The 19614-nt window shown below is 39.5% G+C and overlaps 1 long non-coding RNA gene across 1 annotated transcript; it reads left to right on the top strand.

Moving 5' to 3' along the window:
• The first annotated feature begins 1402 nt into the window (after window positions 1–1402).
• Window positions 1403–8973, top strand: LOC126617702 (uncharacterized). The gene is made up of 2 exons (XR_007621490.1): window positions 1403–2109; window positions 8094–8973. It is a non-coding gene; the product is annotated as an uncharacterized LOC126617702 (long non-coding RNA).
• The last annotated feature ends 10641 nt before the right edge of the window (window positions 8974–19614 follow it).

Genomic DNA, 19614 nt, shown 5'->3' with positions numbered 1-19614 from the left:
TTCATAGTTGTGGCATAGTTGTGTGCAAGCTTGTGCAATTGTTTATTTTCATGCTTGAGTCCTCTAATCTCCTCTTTGAGACTCTGTATTTCAGCCACCAACGATTCAACGTGACGGGTTCGAGCAAATAGGCGTTGGGCCATGTTGGATACAGAACCGGCGCACTGCACGCTAAGTGCCAGAGACTCCTTAACCGCCAATTCATCAGACCGCCTAGCGAGCAGTCTGTTATCTCTGGGGGTGACAAGATTCCGGGCCACCACCGCAGCAGTCATGTCATTTTTCATCACCGAATCCCCCACGGTAAGAGGACCGGTAGGGGATATGAAGGATGGGCGCCATATATTGTCTGGTGAAGGCGGAGCTGCCTCTTCACCAATGTTCAAGTCAAAACGACGATCGGAAGGGCCAGACATTTTTCAGAGGTGGTGAAGAAAGAAGAGAGTCGGAATGATCAAGATTAAACAAGTGCAAGAAGGAAGTGTTTCAGGAGGGTGCTCAAGTGTGTTGTGGAACAAAATTAACGCCTCTATAAAAAGAAGAAATCGGAGAGGCGCTCCTCAGAGAAGCGTCCTCTCGCAAATCGAAGAGTCGGGGCTCCTTTCTCAAAAGCCGGATTCTTTTCTCAAAAGAGGCGTTTCATTTCTTAAAGGCTGGGCTTGCTCAGAAACCACGAGCCGAACCCCGGATTTCAAAAGATCAATTTGTCCAGACGTGTCGTCACTTGTCACACGTAAATTGCTTTGCGAAATTCTCGGGCAGTTTGTCGAAGCACCAATTCAGAAATCGAAGAGGGAAATTCAACAGTCAAAGACACGCTAGCTTTCTCAAAAGCTGGGCTTCAACCCACGGGCAAATCTTCTTTTCCAGATTTATCCGCACGTGTCACATGCTACCTCTACAATCGACGTTGCTCAGAGCTCGAAGCGCCGATTCCAGATATCAATGAGGAATCTGCTTTGCGGAAATTACGGGCAGCTTTGTCAGAAAGCGCGTAATTTGTACTATTCATCCATCCACCGGCTGCCGACACTAAGTGAGATAACAGTTCCGGTTGTGAAGACAAGTCCTATAAGTTTCTACCTTCGCCTTCCACAGCAAAAGCACACTCTCTCAGCACACCCTCTCAACACTTCTTCATCTCCGAAAATGCATTCCCAAAGAATCCTCCTAAGTTACTCTGTGTTCCTCATTCCTTGGGATACTCTTGCGAACAACCCATTCAAAGCAAAAGTATTTCATATCATGAAGGTTGAAAGCAAGAGTATCTCATATCATGCTTTCTCCCTGTCCTTTTTCCAGCCAGCACCTGCTCTCGAGTACTCATCATCTTATGTTTCCGCTTCGTCTCTCACGTATAAGGGAAGTGAAGATGATTCCTCGAAGCATGTGGAGGCAACGTGCTGATTCATCCTCAACTAAGGACAAGGAGAAAGAGAGCAAGAGGTGGGCACTTGGAAAGATTGAAGAAAGAAACAGACCAACACCTCTCCCTCGTGCCTGCCCGTTGTGCAGAAGAAACAAGCAGAGAAGAATGCAGCTTGCGCAATCATCCCAGCGGAAGGAGTCTGAGATGAAGAACAAGAGAAGCTGCCACATCTGCTTGGAGAACAAATAAGGAATTGAGCCTGCACAATCAACTCGAGAGCAGAAGGAATCTGAGTTGAAGAACTCAAAGAACTGCAACATTCCCAAAGAGCAAAGCTCCGCCGTACAATATCATCAAATAGTAAAAAGCTAAGTGTCACCCCGTTCAAGAGGAAAGCTGTGGAAAGTCAACAAGCACGACCAATGATTACTTATTAGTTTTATTCATTATCTTTTATCGTAATTTTCAATTTTTCGTTTGCAATTTTTTTTAATTAATTTTCTTGCGTTACTTAACTGAATTATTTCTTTTCTTTGCAGGAACTTTTGGTTATTTCCACCCTTGCAGTTGATTGCAGAATTTTAGCTTGGGGGGTCATCGCTTGATTTTACTGCAAATTAGGGAAGTTTTCAGTCCAATTGCTTTATTTTGTTTTTTTTTTTATTATTTTGTTTATTTTATTTATTTTTGCATTATAGTGTTTTCTGACATTGGGGACAATGTCCAGTTTAAGTATGGGGGTAAAGGGTAAAAATGACCAAATTGAAATTTTTTTGTACCTTCAACTTCGAACTGGTTTCATTTGTTTCTGTGTTGTTGCTTTTTATTTTTTAGTTTTGTTTTCTCTATAAAAAAAAAAAAAAAAAAAAAAAAAAAAAAATCGGAAAATTTAAAAATCCAAAAATATTGTCTTGTTTTCCTTATTGTTTTGAATTAGATTTTTGTTAGTTTCCCGACCCAATGATATAATTGGATAAAATTTGAACCATGATCATCAAGAACTTAGTTAACATGTGTTTTGTGAAATTCCTAATTCTCGTATTAGTTTTGTACATGTTTGATCATCTTTGAAAAACCAAATGCACATAGCCTTGTTGATGTGAAACTAAAGCATGACTTAAAGCTTCATATGTGAATTTAGTGACCATATACATCCTATGTGAGTTTTTGAGCCGATTGAAAGTGTGTGCATTTTTCATACACTCCTATTCTTTCATGTGTGATGAACTTATGTGAGATACATCTCTAGAACTTGCGTAACGATCTTTCGAAATGTTTGTCATTGATTGCATGAACTTGGAAATGATAGAGGCATTAGGTTTACCACTATGGCCCAAATAACCATGTTTCCCAAAGAAAAATGATATCATTAGATTGCCAATTTGAGCCGTCTTTGTTGAGCCTTTTATTTCTTATCACCAGATATGTCTACCCTTATACCTGAAACATTTTTCCTTACCCTTTTCCAAGCGAGCAATGCGAGATTGTCTTATGAGAAACGTTTGTTAAGTACTGTGAAGGTGTTTGGCAAAAGAATAAGTGTGGGGGTATTTCATGTTTGTATTTCAAAAAAAAAAGAAAAAAAGAAAAAAAAAAAAAAAAGAAAAAGAAAGATTGTATACACAGAAAATAAAAGTTTTTAAAGTTTCAGTTTAAGGTTGTGGTTGGAGATGTCTGAAGAATCGTTGGAGAGCTTGAGTTCTTATAAATCTAAAGAAAAGAATTGCTTGCAATGTAGCTTGGAACTTGTGTTTTCCTATTCTTTCGTTTCAATAACCCTATCCCTAAACCTCATTACATCCAATAAAAGTCCTCTTGATTTAAGTTTTGCAATTATGATTGTGGAGATGAGATCTTTATGCAAGCTTATGGTAGAAATTTCACATTTGATTCTTTGAGCGAAACACATTAAAACTAAACACATGTGTGATTGAGTGCATATCCCGTGAGAAGGTCGCTAGTTTGCATATGATGATTTTAAAAATAAAAACTTGAAAGTGCATTAGCATGGCTATCTCACACACTACACTTCAAGGATGATTTAAAGATTACAGCTAATATTTGAATAAGGAAGATGAACTTGAATTAACTTGTTTGGTGCTAGCTATGGTTCTTGATGATTTGTGTTCTCAAATGAATTTCTATGAGGGTCACATAGGGGGAAACTAATGTTTTTCATGTTAGTACTTTTTCATGTTTTCTTTGTTTTGCTCGAGGACTAGCAAAAGCTAAGTATGGGGGTATTTGATCGGATCATATTTATATATATTTTTACTTCAAATTCACTCGTCTTTTCTTAGTTAGTTCCTTATATTTTTAATCTATTTACGTTATTTTTATGCTTTTAGGATTTGTTATGCAAAGAAAATAAAAATAGAACAAGTGAAATTTTATGTAATAAATTCGTCAAAATTGTCTGTGTAGATCAGCTTTTAAATAAAATTAAAAAAAGAATAATAATAATAATGATAAATCATGATGATGTTATCTTTTGTAGAAGATGTGAGGAACGGCAAAGATGAAAAGAAAAATAAGAAAAATGATGGGAATAAGAAGAGAAACGAAAGAAGCTGACAGAGAGAGAGTAGAGGGGGAGCTGCCCTTTGGCAGCTCGCAGACGTGGAGAACGGGAAGAGAGAGGACAGCAGTGGGCTGTCTTGGCAGCCCAGAGGGCAGTGAGCCTCGGGGAGAAAACAGAGAAGCAAAGCTGCCTTTGCAGCTAGAGAGAGAAGCCCTTGCGCAGCAGGCCCTTGGCAGCGTGATATAGGCAGAGCGGTGCAGCAGAAAACGAGGGGCAGACTGGCACTGAATCACTCTCCTCTCTCTCGGTTAAATCTTTCTAAATCTATATTTTATTTCTGTTTTAATAATGTGTAATTAAATTTTATTTTGGCTAGAGGTTAATTCAAAACCATGAATATATTTGTAATATGAATTGATTACCTTCGGTTGTGATTTCATAAGTTGTGATTTCAATTTACTTATCCGTTCGTATAAAAACTGATTTGTGTATGTTGGTTGAGAGTGCACGCTTAATTTACATGCATGAATTTGATGCTAGAATATAAGTGAATTTCACCTAATCGTTATGAACTTATTTTCACAAGTAGTAAAGGTTGCTAGTCACAATCACGTTAAGTAAATTCTTGGCAAGAGTATCATGCTTTTCATAGTTACGAATGTCTCGTCAATGCTTATAGTTTTCACAAAGTTTAATGATCTTTGATTGTATCTCTATTGTGCTTTTCACGTAGGGGACTTTTGAAGAATGTTTTGAATTGTTGTATGCGTTTTCCCGTCCAATTCAATAACTTAAGGAAAACTTGAAGATTAAAAAAGTGCTGTTCACGGTTAATCTGGAGTATTGAAATTCACAACTTATTGAAAGAACAACTGAAAATCAATTTAGGTTGCATATGTGTCATGTGTGGAGAAGAACCCTCTAGCTAATCCGTCATTTATCATTTTACCTTAATTTTATGTTTTTATCAATTCTGTAATTTAATTAAGTTTAATTTACTTTTCATCAAAACCAAACACCCATCCATTATTAAATTATATTATTTAGTTAGTTTTCTTTATTGTTAGTCTTTTAATTTAATTTCCGTCCATTTCAGTTCCTAGTGTTTAATTTAATTGTTTTCATTGTTTTGAGTCATTTTAAGTGTGTTTCGAGTTATTAGAGTTTTTAGCCTAATTTTGTGTCCTTGAGTCTTATTTAATATTTTTAAATTAATTTAGAATAGATTAGCAATCCCTCCTAATCCCCGGCCTAGAACGATACCCTACTTACATCTATACTACAATTGTCAAAAAGAGGGTTTAATTTGTGTGTCAAGTAATTTCACGCATCAAATTTTGGCGCCGTTGCCGGGGATTAGTAACTTTGCTAATCCCTTTATTTTTGTTTTTGTTTATGTTTATATTGGTGTTTGTGTATTTTACTTTTGATATTTGATTTATTTTTCTTTCTTTGATTTTAGGTTCAAATGGAGCCGAGGGAAATTTAAAGGAAAGATGCGTCCGGCTAAAGACGTTAAATCAAGCGCTTCTTGGGAGGCAACCCAAGCATTCAACGAAGGGAGACTTTGGAATTGCTAACCCAATCAGCTTTGCATTCTTCCACCCTTATCTTTACTGCTTTCATTTTGTTTTGTTTAGTTAGTTGTGTTATTTGGTTGATTTCTGTGAGTTTGTGTTATTTAGTTTAAGTGTGGGGGAAGGTTAACCAAAGTCTCTTTACATTAATTTACATATAAAAAAAAAAAAAAAAAGGATAAAATTTAAAATTAATGAAAAAAAAAAAATTATTAAAAAAAAATAAAAAAAATAAAAAATACATAAAAAAAAAAATTACATAAAAAAAAAAAAAAAGTACAAATATTTTACAATGATGTAAACTAATAGTATTCATTGGTCGGGTGGTGCTTCAGTAGTAGGCGGGGCTTCAGCAGTCGGCGGGGCCACAGAAGGAGGAGGCGGCAGAGGTTGATCAGTTGGAGCTTCACTACGTGGTGCCGCTCCAGAAGACGAAGGCAGATGCGGTTGGAACAAACCCACAAACCTCCGATGATCAAGTAAAATTTGACCATCGGTGTCCTGCATCTGGTCAATCTTTCTCTTCATAGTTGTGGCATAGTTGTGTGCAAGCTTGTGCAATTGTTTATTTTCATGCTTGAGTCCTCTAATCTCCTCTTTGAGACTCTGTATTTCAGCCACCAACGATTCAACGTGACGGGTTCGAGCAAATAGGCGTTGGGCCATGTTGGATACAGAACCGGCGCACTGCACGCTAAGTGCCAGAGACTCCTTAACCGCCAATTCATCAGACCGCCTAGCGAGCAGTCTGTTATCTCTGGGGGTGACAAGATTCCGGGCCACCACCGCAGCAGTCATGTCATTTTTCATCACCGAATCCCCCACGGTAAGAGGACCGGTAGGGGATATGAAGGATGGGCGCCATATATTGTCTGGTGAAGGCGGAGCTGCCTCTTCACCAATGTTCAAGTCAAAACGACGATCGGAAGGGCCAGACATTTTTCAGAGGTGGTGAAGAAAGAAGAGAGTCGGAATGATCAAGATTAAACAAGTGCAAGAAGGAAGTGTTTACAGGAGGGTGCTCAAGTGTGTTGTGGAACAAAATTAACGCCTCTATAAAAAGAAGAAATCGGAGAGGCGCTCCTCAGAGAAGCGTCCTCTCGCAAATCGAAGAGTCGGGGCTCCTTTCTCAAAAGCCGGATTCTTTTCTCAAAAGAGGCGTTTCATTTCTTAAAGGCTGGGCTTGCTCAGAAACCACGAGCCGAACCCCGGATTTCAAAAGATCAATTTGTCCAGACGTGTCGTCACTTGTCACACGTAAATTGCTTTGCGAAATTCTCGGGCAGTTTGTCGAAGCACCAATTCAGAAATCGAAGAGGGAAATTCAACAGTCAAAGACACGCTAGCTTTCTCAAAAGCTGGGCTTCAACCCACGGGCAAATCTTCTTTTCCAGATTTATCCGCACGTGTCACATGCTACCTCTACAATCGACGTTGCTCAGAGCTCGAAGCGCCGATTCCAGATATCAATGAGGAATCTGCTTTGCGGAAATTACGGGCAGCTTTGTCAGAAAGCGCGTAATTTGTACTATTCATCCATCCACCGGCTGCCGACACTAAGTGAGATAACAGTTCCGGTTGTGAAGACAAGTCCTATAAGTTTCTACCTTCGCCTTCCACAGCAAAAGCACACTCTCTCAGCACACCCTCTCAACACTTCTTCATCTCCGAAAATGCATTCCCAAAGAATCCTCCTAAGTTACTCTGTGTTCCTCATTCCTTGGGATACTCTTGCGAACAACCCATTCAAAGCAAAAGTATTTCATATCATGAAGGTTGAAAGCAAGAGTATCTCATATCATGCTTTCTCCCTGTCCTTTTTCCAGCCAGCACCTGCTCTCGAGTACTCATCATCTTATGTTTCCGCTTCGTCTCTCACGTATAAGGGAAGTGAAGATGATTCCTCGAAGCATGTGGAGGCAACGTGCTGATTCATCCTCAACTAAGGACAAGGAGAAAGAGAGCAAGAGGTGGGCACTTGGAAAGATTGAAGAAAGAAACAGACCAACACCTCTCCCTCGTGCCTGCCCGTTGTGCAGAAGAAACAAGCAGAGAAGAATGCAGCTTGCGCAATCATCCCAGCGGAAGGAGTCTGAGATGAAGAACAAGAGAAGCTGCCACATCTGCTTGGAGAACAAATAAGGAATTGAGCCTGCACAATCAACTCGAGAGCAGAAGGAATCTGAGTTGAAGAACTCAAAGAACTGCAACATTCCCAAAGAGCAAAGCTCCGCCGTACAATATCATCAAATAGTAAAAAGCTAAGTGTCACCCCGTTCAAGAGGAAAGCTGTGGAAAGTCAACAAGCACGACCAATGATTACTTATTAGTTTTATTCATTATCTTTTATCGTAATTTTCAATTTTTCGTTTGCAATTTTTTTTAATTAATTTTCTTGCGTTACTTAACTGAATTATTTCTTTTCTTTGCAGGAACTTTTGGTTATTTCCACCCTTGCAGTTGATTGCAGAATTTTAGCTTGGGGGGTCATCGCTTGATTTTACTGCAAATTAGGGAAGTTTTCAGTCCAATTGCTTTATTTTGTTTTTTTTTTTATTATTTTGTTTATTTTATTTATTTTTGCATTATAGTGTTTTCTGACATTGGGGACAATGTCCAGTTTAAGTATGGGGGTAAAGGGTAAAAATGACCAAATTGAAATTTTTTTGTACCTTCAACTTCGAACTGGTTTCATTTGTTTCTGTGTTGTTGCTTTTTATTTTTTAGTTTTGTTTTCTCTATAAAAAAAAAAAAAAAAAAAAAAAAAAAAAAAATCGGAAAATTTAAAAATCCAAAAATATTGTCTTGTTTTCCTTATTGTTTTGAATTAGATTTTTGTTAGTTTCCCGACCCAATGATATAATTGGATAAAATTTGAACCATGATCATCAAGAACTTAGTTAACATGTGTTTTGTGAAATTCCTAATTCTCGTATTAGTTTTGTACATGTTTGATCATCTTTGAAAAACCAAATGCACATAGCCTTGTTGATGTGAAACTAAAGCATGACTTAAAGCTTCATATGTGAATTTAGTGACCATATACATCCTATGTGAGTTTTTGAGCCGATTGAAAGTGTGTGCATTTTTCATACACTCCTATTCTTTCATGTGTGATGAACTTATGTGAGATACATCTCTAGAACTTGCGTAACGATCTTTCGAAATGTTTGTCATTGATTGCATGAACTTGGAAATGATAGAGGCATTAGGTTTACCACTATGGCCCAAATAACCATGTTTCCCAAAGAAAAATGATATCATTAGATTGCCAATTTGAGCCGTCTTTGTTGAGCCTTTTATTTCTTATCACCAGATATGTCTACCCTTATACCTGAAACATTTTTCCTTACCCTTTTCCAAGCGAGCAATGCGAGATTGTCTTATGAGAAACGTTTGTTAAGTACTGTGAAGGTGTTTGGCAAAAGAATAAGTGTGGGGGTATTTCATGTTTGTATTTCAAAAAAAAAAGAAAAAAAGAAAAAAAAAAAAAAAAGAAAAAGAAAGATTGTATACACAGAAAATAAAAGTTTTTAAAGTTTCAGTTTAAGGTTGTGGTTGGAGATGTCTGAAGAATCGTTGGAGAGCTTGAGTTCTTATAAATCTAAAGAAAAGAATTGCTTGCAATGTAGCTTGGAACTTGTGTTTTCCTATTCTTTCGTTTCAATAACCCTATCCCTAAACCTCATTACATCCAATAAAAGTCCTCTTGATTTAAGTTTTGCAATTATGATTGTGGAGATGAGATCTTTATGCAAGCTTATGGTAGAAATTTCACATTTGATTCTTTGAGCGAAACACATTAAAACTAAACACATGTGTGATTGAGTGCATATCCCGTGAGAAGGTCGCTAGTTTGCATATGATGATTTTAAAAATAAAAACTTGAAAGTGCATTAGCATGGCTATCTCACACACTACACTTCAAGGATGATTTAAAGATTACAGCTAATATTTGAATAAGGAAGATGAACTTGAATTAACTTGTTTGGTGCTAGCTATGGTTCTTGATGATTTGTGTTCTCAAATGAATTTCTATGAGGGTCACATAGGGGGAAACTAATGTTTTTCATGTTAGTACTTTTTCATGTTTTCTTTGTTTTGCTCGAGGACTAGCAAAAGCTAAGTATGGGGGTATTTGATCGGATCATATTTATATATATTTTTACTTCAAATTCACTCGTCTTTTCTTAGTTAGTTCCTTATATTTTTAATCTATTTACGTTATTTTTATGCTTTTAGGATTTGTTATGCAAAGAAAATAAAAATAGAACAAGTGAAATTTTATGTAATAAATTCGTCAAAATTGTCTGTGTAGATCAGCTTTTAAATAAAATTAAAAAAAGAATAATAATAATAATGATAAATCATGATGATGTTATCTTTTGTAGAAGATGTGAGGAACGGCAAAGATGAAAAGAAAAATAAGAAAAATGATGGGAATAAGAAGAGAAACGAAAGAAGCTGACAGAGAGAGAGTAGAGGGGGAGCTGCCCTTTGGCAGCTCGCAGACGTGGAGAACGGGAAGAGAGAGGACAGCAGTGGGCTGTCTTGGCAGCCCAGAGGGCAGTGAGCCTCGGGGAGAAAACAGAGAAGCAAAGCTGCCTTTGCAGCTAGAGAGAGAAGCCCTTGCGCAGCAGGCCCTTGGCAGCGTGATATAGGCAGAGCGGTGCAGCAGAAAACGAGGGGCAGACTGGCACTGAATCACTCTCCTCTCTCTCGGTTAAATCTTTCTAAATCTATATTTTATTTCTGTTTTAATAATGTGTAATTAAATTTTATTTTGGCTAGAGGTTAATTCAAAACCATGAATATATTTGTAATATGAATTGATTACCTTCGGTTGTGATTTCATAAGTTGTGATTTCAATTTACTTATCCGTTCGTATAAAAACTGATTTGTGTATGTTGGTTGAGAGTGCACGCTTAATTTACATGCATGAATTTGATGCTAGAATATAAGTGAATTTCACCTAATCGTTATGAACTTATTTTCACAAGTAGTAAAGGTTGCTAGTCACAATCACGTTAAGTAAATTCTTGGCAAGAGTATCATGCTTTTCATAGTTACGAATGTCTCGTCAATGCTTATAGTTTTCACAAAGTTTAATGATCTTTGATTGTATCTCTATTGTGCTTTTCACGTAGGGGACTTTTGAAGAATGTTTTGAATTGTTGTATGCGTTTTCCCGTCCAATTCAATAACTTAAGGAAAACTTGAAGATTAAAAAAGTGCTGTTCACGGTTAATCTGGAGTATTGAAATTCACAACTTATTGAAAGAACAACTGAAAATCAATTTAGGTTGCATATGTGTCATGTGTGGAGAAGAACCCTCTAGCTAATCCGTCATTTATCATTTTACCTTAATTTTATGTTTTTATCAATTCTGTAATTTAATTAAGTTTAATTTACTTTTCATCAAAACCAAACACCCATCCATTATTAAATTATATTATTTAGTTAGTTTTCTTTATTGTTAGTCTTTTAATTTAATTTCCGTCCATTTCAGTTCCTAGTGTTTAATTTAATTGTTTTCATTGTTTTGAGTCATTTTAAGTGTGTTTCGAGTTATTAGAGTTTTTAGCCTAATTTTGTGTCCTTGAGTCTTATTTAATATTTTTAAATTAATTTAGAATAGATTAGCAATCCCTCCTAATCCCCGGCCTAGAACGATACCCTACTTACATCTATACTACAATTGTCAAAAAGAGGGTTTAATTTGTGTGTCAAGTAATTTCACGCATCACCCTGAAAACAATGTTTAGTACCTATGTAGAAAATCCGAGGTCATCATAAGTCTAAGGCCATGAAGATCAAACATAGTATAGTACCCATGTAAAAAATCACAAATGATTAGTCATTGATTATATATTTTAAGGCATGATACCGCAACAATCTTGTAATGCATTGTTAGCTTCTACTGGATTTCTTCAACAAAACAATTCCACTTAGAATTTCTCTTTAACTTGACACTCTAACCTAATATAGAAAATATAAGATTTTATTAATAGCACACATACTTATACAACAACAACAACAAAGCCTTTTCCCACTAAGTGGGGTCGGCTATATGAATCCTAGAACGCCATTGCGCTCATTTGTGTCATGTCCTCCGTTAGATCAAAGTACTCAAGTCTTTTCTTAGGGTCTCTTCCAAAGTTTTCCTAGGTCTTCCTCTACTCCTTCGGCCCCGAACCTCTGTCCCGTAGTCACATTTTCGAACCGGAGCGTCAGTAGGCCTTCTTTGCACATGTCCAAACCACCGGAACCGATTTTCTCTCATATTTCCTTTAATTTTGGCTACTCCTACTTTACCTCGGATATCCTAATTCCCAATCTTATCCTTTCTCGTGTGCCCATACATCCCACGAAGCATCCTCATCTCCGCTACACCCATTTTGTGTACGTTGATGCTTCACCGCCCAACATTCTGTGCCATACAACATCGCTGGCCTTATTGCCGTCCTATAAAATTTTCCCTTGAGCTTCAGTGGCCTACGACGGTCACACAACACGCCGGATGCACTCTTACACTTCATCCATCCAGCTTGTATTCTATGGTTGAGATCTCCATCTAATTCTCCGTTCTCTTGCAAGATAGATCCTAGGTAGCGAAAACGGTCACTTTTTGTGATCTTCGCTAGATTGCTCCGGTCATTAGTGTGGATAAGTATATAAATGGATAGAGATAGGAAAGCAAACACAAGATGTACGTGGTTCACCCAGATTGGCTACGTCCACGGAATAGAGGAGTTCTCATTAATTGTGAAGGGTTTACACAAGTACATAGGTTCAAGCTCTCCTTTAGTGAGTACAAGTGAATGATTTAGTACAAATGACATTAGGAAATATTGTGGGAGAATGATCTCGTAGCCACGAAACTTCTAAGTACCGGAGTGTGGTATCGTCTTGACTTGCCTTATCTGTCTCATAGGTAGATGTGGCATCTTCTCTGGAAGTACTATTCCTCCATCCAGGGGTGGTATCTGTAACTGGTGGAGATGCACAAGGTAATGTATCAATTTCACTTGAAGCTTACTTGTAGTTTCATGCTTGCTCAAGCGAGATACAAACCATGTAGTAGGAGTCCCCCAAGTCGCCGAGCTGGGGGATCTGCTGAAAGAGGTGACAGACAAGGTAAGCAATCAGAGCTCCGGCTGATTGTTCACATTCTCCCTATCTTGCAGGCAGCATGAAGGATAAAGAGAAGAAAAATGAGGAGAGATGATATGGGATACTTTTGCTTTTGAAGAAGTAACTTTCCACAGGCTTATTCTTGAACTGGGCTGGAGGGTTTTCTGGTTTCCTCCAGAGTATAAGGCCGACTGAAGAATTTGAGGGTCAAAACAAGTCCATCAAATCTAGAGTACATTCGACCCTGCTGATATGGGATACTTTTTCTTTTGATAGAGTAGTGGATGTATCGGCACGTGTGCTGTTACGCTTGTCTCCACATGCTTCCTTGTATCATTCTCACTTGCCCTATCTGTTCCTCAGGCAGATGCGGTATCTTCCCTGGAAGCATAAGATGTTGAAGATGAGTACTCGAGAGCAATGCCAGGTAAGTAATCAGGTAAGGGGTTCCAGGCAGTCAGTTCCTGGCTGGAAGCTTGATTCCAAGTGTTGACTGATTGCTCTCTTTCTCCTTGTCTTGCAGGTAAGAACAAGGCCAAAGGAAAAGACAGGGAAAAAACATGATATGGGATACTCTTGCTTTTAACCCTGATGATATGAGATATTCTTGCTCTAGTATAGCTTGTTTAGAGAGGTATTATCGGGGGGAAAGAAAGCTGAATATTTCGAAAGGCTTTGTTGGGAGTGCCCTCTCAGATAAGAGAAAGGGTTGAGCATTTTTGCAGGTCTGCCTGTCCGTTAGGGATGGAAGTCGACATATATAGGAGTCTCCCTAACATCAAGTAATAATGTTATTCCTTTACCCTGCTTGGTTATAGCACGGTAGTGGGAGCTGCCAGCTTCACATGTTTTAACTCTGTCAGAGCACTTTGAAAAAGTGGTTTGTGGTATCTGGAAAGCTGATGTTGCGTGTGAAGATTACAGACCTGTCGGGGGTCTGGCTCTCGAGATTCGGAGAACGATGCCTCTTCGATTTTTGAGAAAGCAATCCTGCTGGGGGTCTGGCTCTCGAGATTCGGAGAGCGGTGTCTCTTCGATTTTTGAGAAAGTAATCATGTTGGGAGTCTGGCTCTCGAGATTCGGAGGGCCGTGCCTCTTCGATTTTGGAGCAAGCAATCTTGTTGGGAGTGTTTTCTCGAATGTGAGTAAAGGTTGGGCATGTTTGCTAGTCTACCTTGCCACGAAGCACAGAGGTTGACACACAGGGACTTTCCAATTATCCAGCAGTGGTACTGTTCCTTTACCCTATCTTCGATTTTGAGAAAGTAATCATGTTGGGAGTCTGGCTCTCGAGATTCGGAGGGCGGTGCCTCTTCGATTTTGGAGCAAGCAATCTTGTTGGGAGTGTTTTCTTGAATGTGAGTAAAGGTTGGGCATGTTTGCTAGTCTACCTTGCCACGAAGCACAAAGGTTGACACACAGGGACTTTCTAATTATCCAGCAGTGGTACTGTTCCTTTACCCTCTCTTCGATTTTTGAGAAAGTAATCATGTTGAGAGTCTGGCTCTCGAGATTCGGAGGGCGGTGCCTCTTCGATTTTGGAGCAAGCAATCTTGTTAGGAGTGTTTTCTCGAATGTGAGTAAAGGTTGGGCATGTTTGCTAGTCTACCTTGCCACGAAGCACAGAGGTTGACACACCGGGACTTTCCAATTATCCAGCAGTGGTACTGTTCCTTTACCCTTGTGGGTAATAATATGGTAGCTAGACCTTCAAAATTTATGTGTCTAAACTTTGTTAGTGTTGTTTCTTCGCAATTCTTTTACCCTTCTTGGTCAGAGCGATGTAGTGAGAGCTGCAAGCTTCACGTGTCTCAACTTTGTCAGAGAACTTTGGCAAAGTTATCTGTGGTACCCATGAGTTACTGTTGCGTGTGGGAAGTGGGTGATTGAACAGGTGCTGACAAGGCTGGAAAAGTAGGTGCCTCTTCGATTTCTGAAATCGGCCATCGTGGTCTCTGAGCAGCCCAGCTTTTGAGAAAGCAAGCCTCTTCGATTTCTGAGATCGGCCTTTGTGGTCTTTGAGCAGCCCAGCTTTTGAGAAAGCAAACACCTCTTCGATTTCTGAGATCGACCCTCGTGGTCTCTGAGCAGCCCAGCTTTTGAGAAAGCAAACGCCTCTTCGATTTCTGAGCAGGCGCCTCTTCGATTTCTGAAGCTTCGTCGGGTGCAGATTTTTATAGGGGCTGACATTAAGTTCCAAAGCACACTTGAATATCCACCAGTAGAAGCTCCATTCTTGCACTTCTAAGATCTTGATTTGTCCGACCTCTTCTCTCGTCAACACCTTTGAAAATGTCTGGCCCCTCCGACCGTCGTTTTGACTTGAACCTTGTTGAAGAGGCAGCCCCGCCTTCTCCAGACAACATATGGCGCCCATCCTTCGTCTCCCCTACTGGTCCTCTTACCGTTGGGGATTCCGTGATGAAGAATGATATGACCGCTGCGGTAGTGGCCAGGAACCTTCTCACTCCCAAAGATAACAGACTACTTTCCAAACGGTCTGATGAGTTGTCTGTTAAGGATTCTCTGGCTCTCAGTGTTCAGTGTGCAGGTTCTGTGTCTAATATGGCCCAACGCCTATTTGCTCGAACCCGCCAAGTTGAATCATTGGCAGCTGAAGTGATGAGTCTCAAACAGGAGATTAGAGGGCTCAAGCATGAGAATAAACAGTTGCACCGGCTCGCACATGACTATGCTACAAACATGAAGAGGAAGCTTGACCAGATGAAGGAATCTGATGGTCAGGTTTTACTTGATCATCAGAGATTTGTGGGTTTGTTCCAAAGGCATTTATTGCCTTCGTCTTCTGGGGCTGTACCGCGTAATGAAGCTCCAAATGATCAATCTCTGATGCCTCCTCCTTCTAGGGTTTTGTCCAGTACTGAGGCTCCGAATGATCCCCCTCCGGTGCCTTCTCTTTCTGGGGCTCTACCGACTGCTGAGACTTCTCCTAAGCAACCTTTGTGAAGGCTCCCTCTTGTTTGTTTATTTTGACTCCAGTATATGTACATATTTGTAACTTATCGGGGATATCAATAAATAAGCTTTCCTTCATTTCAACGTATTGTGTTAAATACACCAAAGCCTTCTTCGCTAAGTTCTTTGAATTTTCTTTTGTTGAAGCTTGTATGTTGAAGCTTTGTGAGTGGAGCATATAGGTTGAGGTAGTGTTCCCTTAATTTCCCGAGTGAGGAAAACTTCTCGGTTGGAGACTTGGAAAATCCAAGTCACTGAGTGGGATCGGCTATATGAATCTTAGAACGCCATTGTGTTCTGTCCTGTGTCATGTCCTCCGTTAGATCCAAGTACTCTAAGTCTTTTCTTAGGGTCTCTTCCAAAGTTTTCCTAGGTCTTCCTCTGCCCCTTCGGCCCTGAACCTCTGTCCCATAGTCGCATCTTCTAATCGGAGCGTCAGTAGACCTTCTTTGCACATGTCCAAACCATCGTAACCGATTTTCTCTCATCTTTCCTTCAATTTCGGCTACTCCTACTTTACCCCGGATATCCTCATTCCTAATCTTATCCTTTCTCGTGTGCCCACACATCCAACGAAGCATCCTCATCTCCGCTACACCCATTTTGTGTACGTGTTGATGCTTCACCGCCCAACATTCTGTGCCATACAGCATCGCCGCCCTTATTGCCGTCCTATAAAATTTTCCCTTGAGCTTCAGTGGCATACGGCGGTCACACAACACGCCGGATGCACTCTTCCACTTCATCCATCCAGCTTGTATTCTATGGTTGAGATAGATCCTAGGTAACGAAAACGGTCGCTCTTTGGTATTTCTTGATCTCCGATCCTCACCCCTAACTCGTTTTGGCCTCCATTTGCACTGAACTTGCACTCCATATATTCTGTCTTTGATCGGCTTAGGCGAAGACCTTTAGATTCCAACACTTCTCTCCAAAGGTTAAGCTTTGCATTTACCCCTTCCTGAGTTTCATCTATCAACACTATATCGTCTGCGAAAAACATACACCAAGGAATATCACCTTGAATATGTCCTGTTAACTCATCCATTACCAACGCAAAAAGGTAAGGACTTAAGGATGAGCCTTGATGTAATCCTACAGTTATGGGAAAGCTTTCGGTTTGTCCTTCATGAGTTCTTACGGCAGTCTTTGCTCCTTCATACATATCCTGTATAGCTTGGATATATGCTACTCGTACTCCTTTCTTCTCTAAAATCCTCCAAAGAATGTCTCTTGGGACCCTATCATACGCTTTTTCCAAATCTATAAAGACCATGTGTAAATCCTTTTTCCCATCTCTATATCTTTCCATCAATCTTCGTAAGAGATAGATTGCCTCCATGGTTGAGCGCCCTGGCATGAACCCGAATTGGTTGTCCGAAACCCGTGTCTCTTGCCTCAATCTATGCTCAATGACTCTCTCCCAGAGCTTCATTGTATGACTCATTAGCTTAATTCCCCTATAGTTCATGCAATTTTGTACATCGCCCTTATTCTTGTAGATAGGCACCAAAGTGCTCATTCGCCACTCATTCGGCATCTTCTTCGTTTTCAAAATCCTATTGAAAAGGTCAGTGAGCCATGTTATACCTGTCTCTCCCAAAACTTTCCACACTTCGATTGGTATATCGTCTGGGCCTACTGCTTTTCTATGCTTCATCTTCTTCAAAGCTACACCCACTTCTTCCTTCCGGATTCTACGATAAAAAAAGTAGTTTCTACACTCTTCTGAGTTACTCAACTCCCCTAAAGAAGCACTCCTTTCATGTCCTTCATTGAAAAGATTATGAAAATAACCTTTCCATCTGTCTTTAACCGCGTTCTCTGTAGCAAGAACCTTTCCATCCTCATCCTTGATGCACCTCACTTGGTTTAGGTCCTTTGTCTTCTTTTCCCTTGCTCTAGCTAGTTTATAGATATCCAACTCTCCTTCTTTGGTATCTAGTCGCTTATACATATCGTCATAAGCTGCTAACTTAGCTTCTCTCACAGCTTTCTTTGCCTCTTGCTTCGCTTTTCTATACCTTTCACCATTTTCATCGGTCCTATCCTTGTATAAGGCTTTACAACATTCCTTCTTAGCCTTCACCTTTGCTTGTACCTCCTCATTCCACCACCAAGATTCCTTTTGGTGTGGGGCAAAGCCCTTGGACTCTCCTAATACCTCTTTTGCTACTTTTCGGATACAACTAGCCATGGAATCCCACATTTGGTTAGCTTCCCCCTCTCTATCCCACACACACTGGGTGATTACTTTCTCTTTGAAAATGGCTTGTTTTTCTTCTTTTAGATTCCACCATCTAGTCCTTGGGCACTTCCAAGTCTTGTTCTTTTTTCTCACTCTTTTGATATGTACATCCATCACCAACAAGCGATGTTGATTAGTCACGCTCTCTCCTAGTATAACTTTGCAATCCTTACAAGTTATACGATCCCCTTTCCTCATTAGAAGAAAATCTATTTGTGTTTTTGACGACCCACTCTTGTAGGTGATCACATGTTCTTCTCTCTTCTTAAAGAAGGTGTTGGCTAAGAAGAGATCATATGCCATTGCAAAATCCAAGATAGCTTCCCCATCCTCGTTTCTCTCCCCAAAACCATGGCCACCATGAAAACCTCCATAGTTGCCTGTCTCCCTGCCCACGTGTCCATTTAAATCTCCTCCTATAAATAACTTCTCCGTCTGAGCAATTCCTTGCACCAAGTCTCCAAGGTCTTCCCAAAATTTCTCCTTCGAACTCGTATCCAACCCTACTTGAGGTGCGTACGCACTAATCACATTGATAAGTTCTTGTCCTATTACAATCTTGATTGCCATGATTCTATCTCCTACCCTCTTAACATCTACAACATCTTGTGTCAAGGTCTTGTCCACGATGATGCCAACACCGTTTCTCGTTCTATTTGTGCCCGAATACCATAGTTTAAACCCTGAGTTTTCTAGATCCTTTGCCTTACGACCAACCCACTTAGTTTCTTGTAGGCACATAATATTTATCCTTCTCCTCACCATAACTTCTACTACTTCCATAGATTTTCCCGTCAAGGTTCCTATATTCCACGTTCCTAAACGCATTTTGCTCTCTTGAGCTCTACCCTTCTGTCCTAGCTTCTTCACCCTTCCCCGTCTAATAGGATCAAAGTACTTCTTTTGTGTGTCCCGTGTAAAGTTGATAGGAGCATATGCTCCCAAACAACTTTGAGTGGAGTCGTTCGAAAAGAAGTTTCTATAGCCCCTTTGCTCATTTAACACTGTATCCGGGTGCCGATGGAGATACAGCAACCCTTGCTCACTTATCACTGTGCTCAGGCCACACAGCGCGCCACTTACGGGTGACGCCCTAGCTTTAGCGCGATTTCGTTCTGGATTCATTTTCATAAGGATTCGACGTGATCATGGAGTGCCGGCTGTCGACTACCTGACGCCCTCCCCCTCCTCCTTTATCCGGGCTTGGGACCGGCAATGTAAGATAAACTTACACGGCGGAGTTGCACACATACTTATATTTATAAAAATTTTACCACTTAGCACAAGAAAATGAAAATGTCCTTGTCGTGTGAACAGTACCAAGCGTGTTTCATTAAAATTCCATAACTATTGAAAGGGCTTGAAAACTTTGAGTTTTAATCAAAATGACAAAAATGTGTTGTAAGTGAATAGTACCAGGAGTGACTTTTTAGAGTAAAAATGTATTTTTCGTTAAAAATGAATAATACCGAGAGTGTTTCATTAAAACTCCCAATACATATATATTCCAAAGGCTTATATTCATTGAAAACCTTTACCACTTAGCACAGAAAAACAAAAAATGAAATAAAAAATTTTATATTTTCTCCTAGTTTAAATAAAAATATCTTGAAAATTTCTATTTGACTTTATAATAATATTTTTATATTTATTTTCTTGTTATTTTGTTTTTAGATGAGATTAGAAGAAAAAATTGATTATTGTTGTAGGCATAACTTACTGAACAATTCAACACAAAAAAAAATTGATGACGTTCAAAAAATTGATTTTTGATGATTATTGATCAC

The sequence above is a fragment of the Malus sylvestris genome, chromosome 4 (assembly GCF_916048215.2).
Source record: "Malus sylvestris chromosome 4, drMalSylv7.2, whole genome shotgun sequence".
Classification (NCBI taxonomy): domain Eukaryota; kingdom Viridiplantae; phylum Streptophyta; class Magnoliopsida; order Rosales; family Rosaceae; genus Malus; species Malus sylvestris.
Note: the sequence above shows the minus strand (reverse complement) of the source record. Positions and strands in the feature narration are given on the sequence as shown.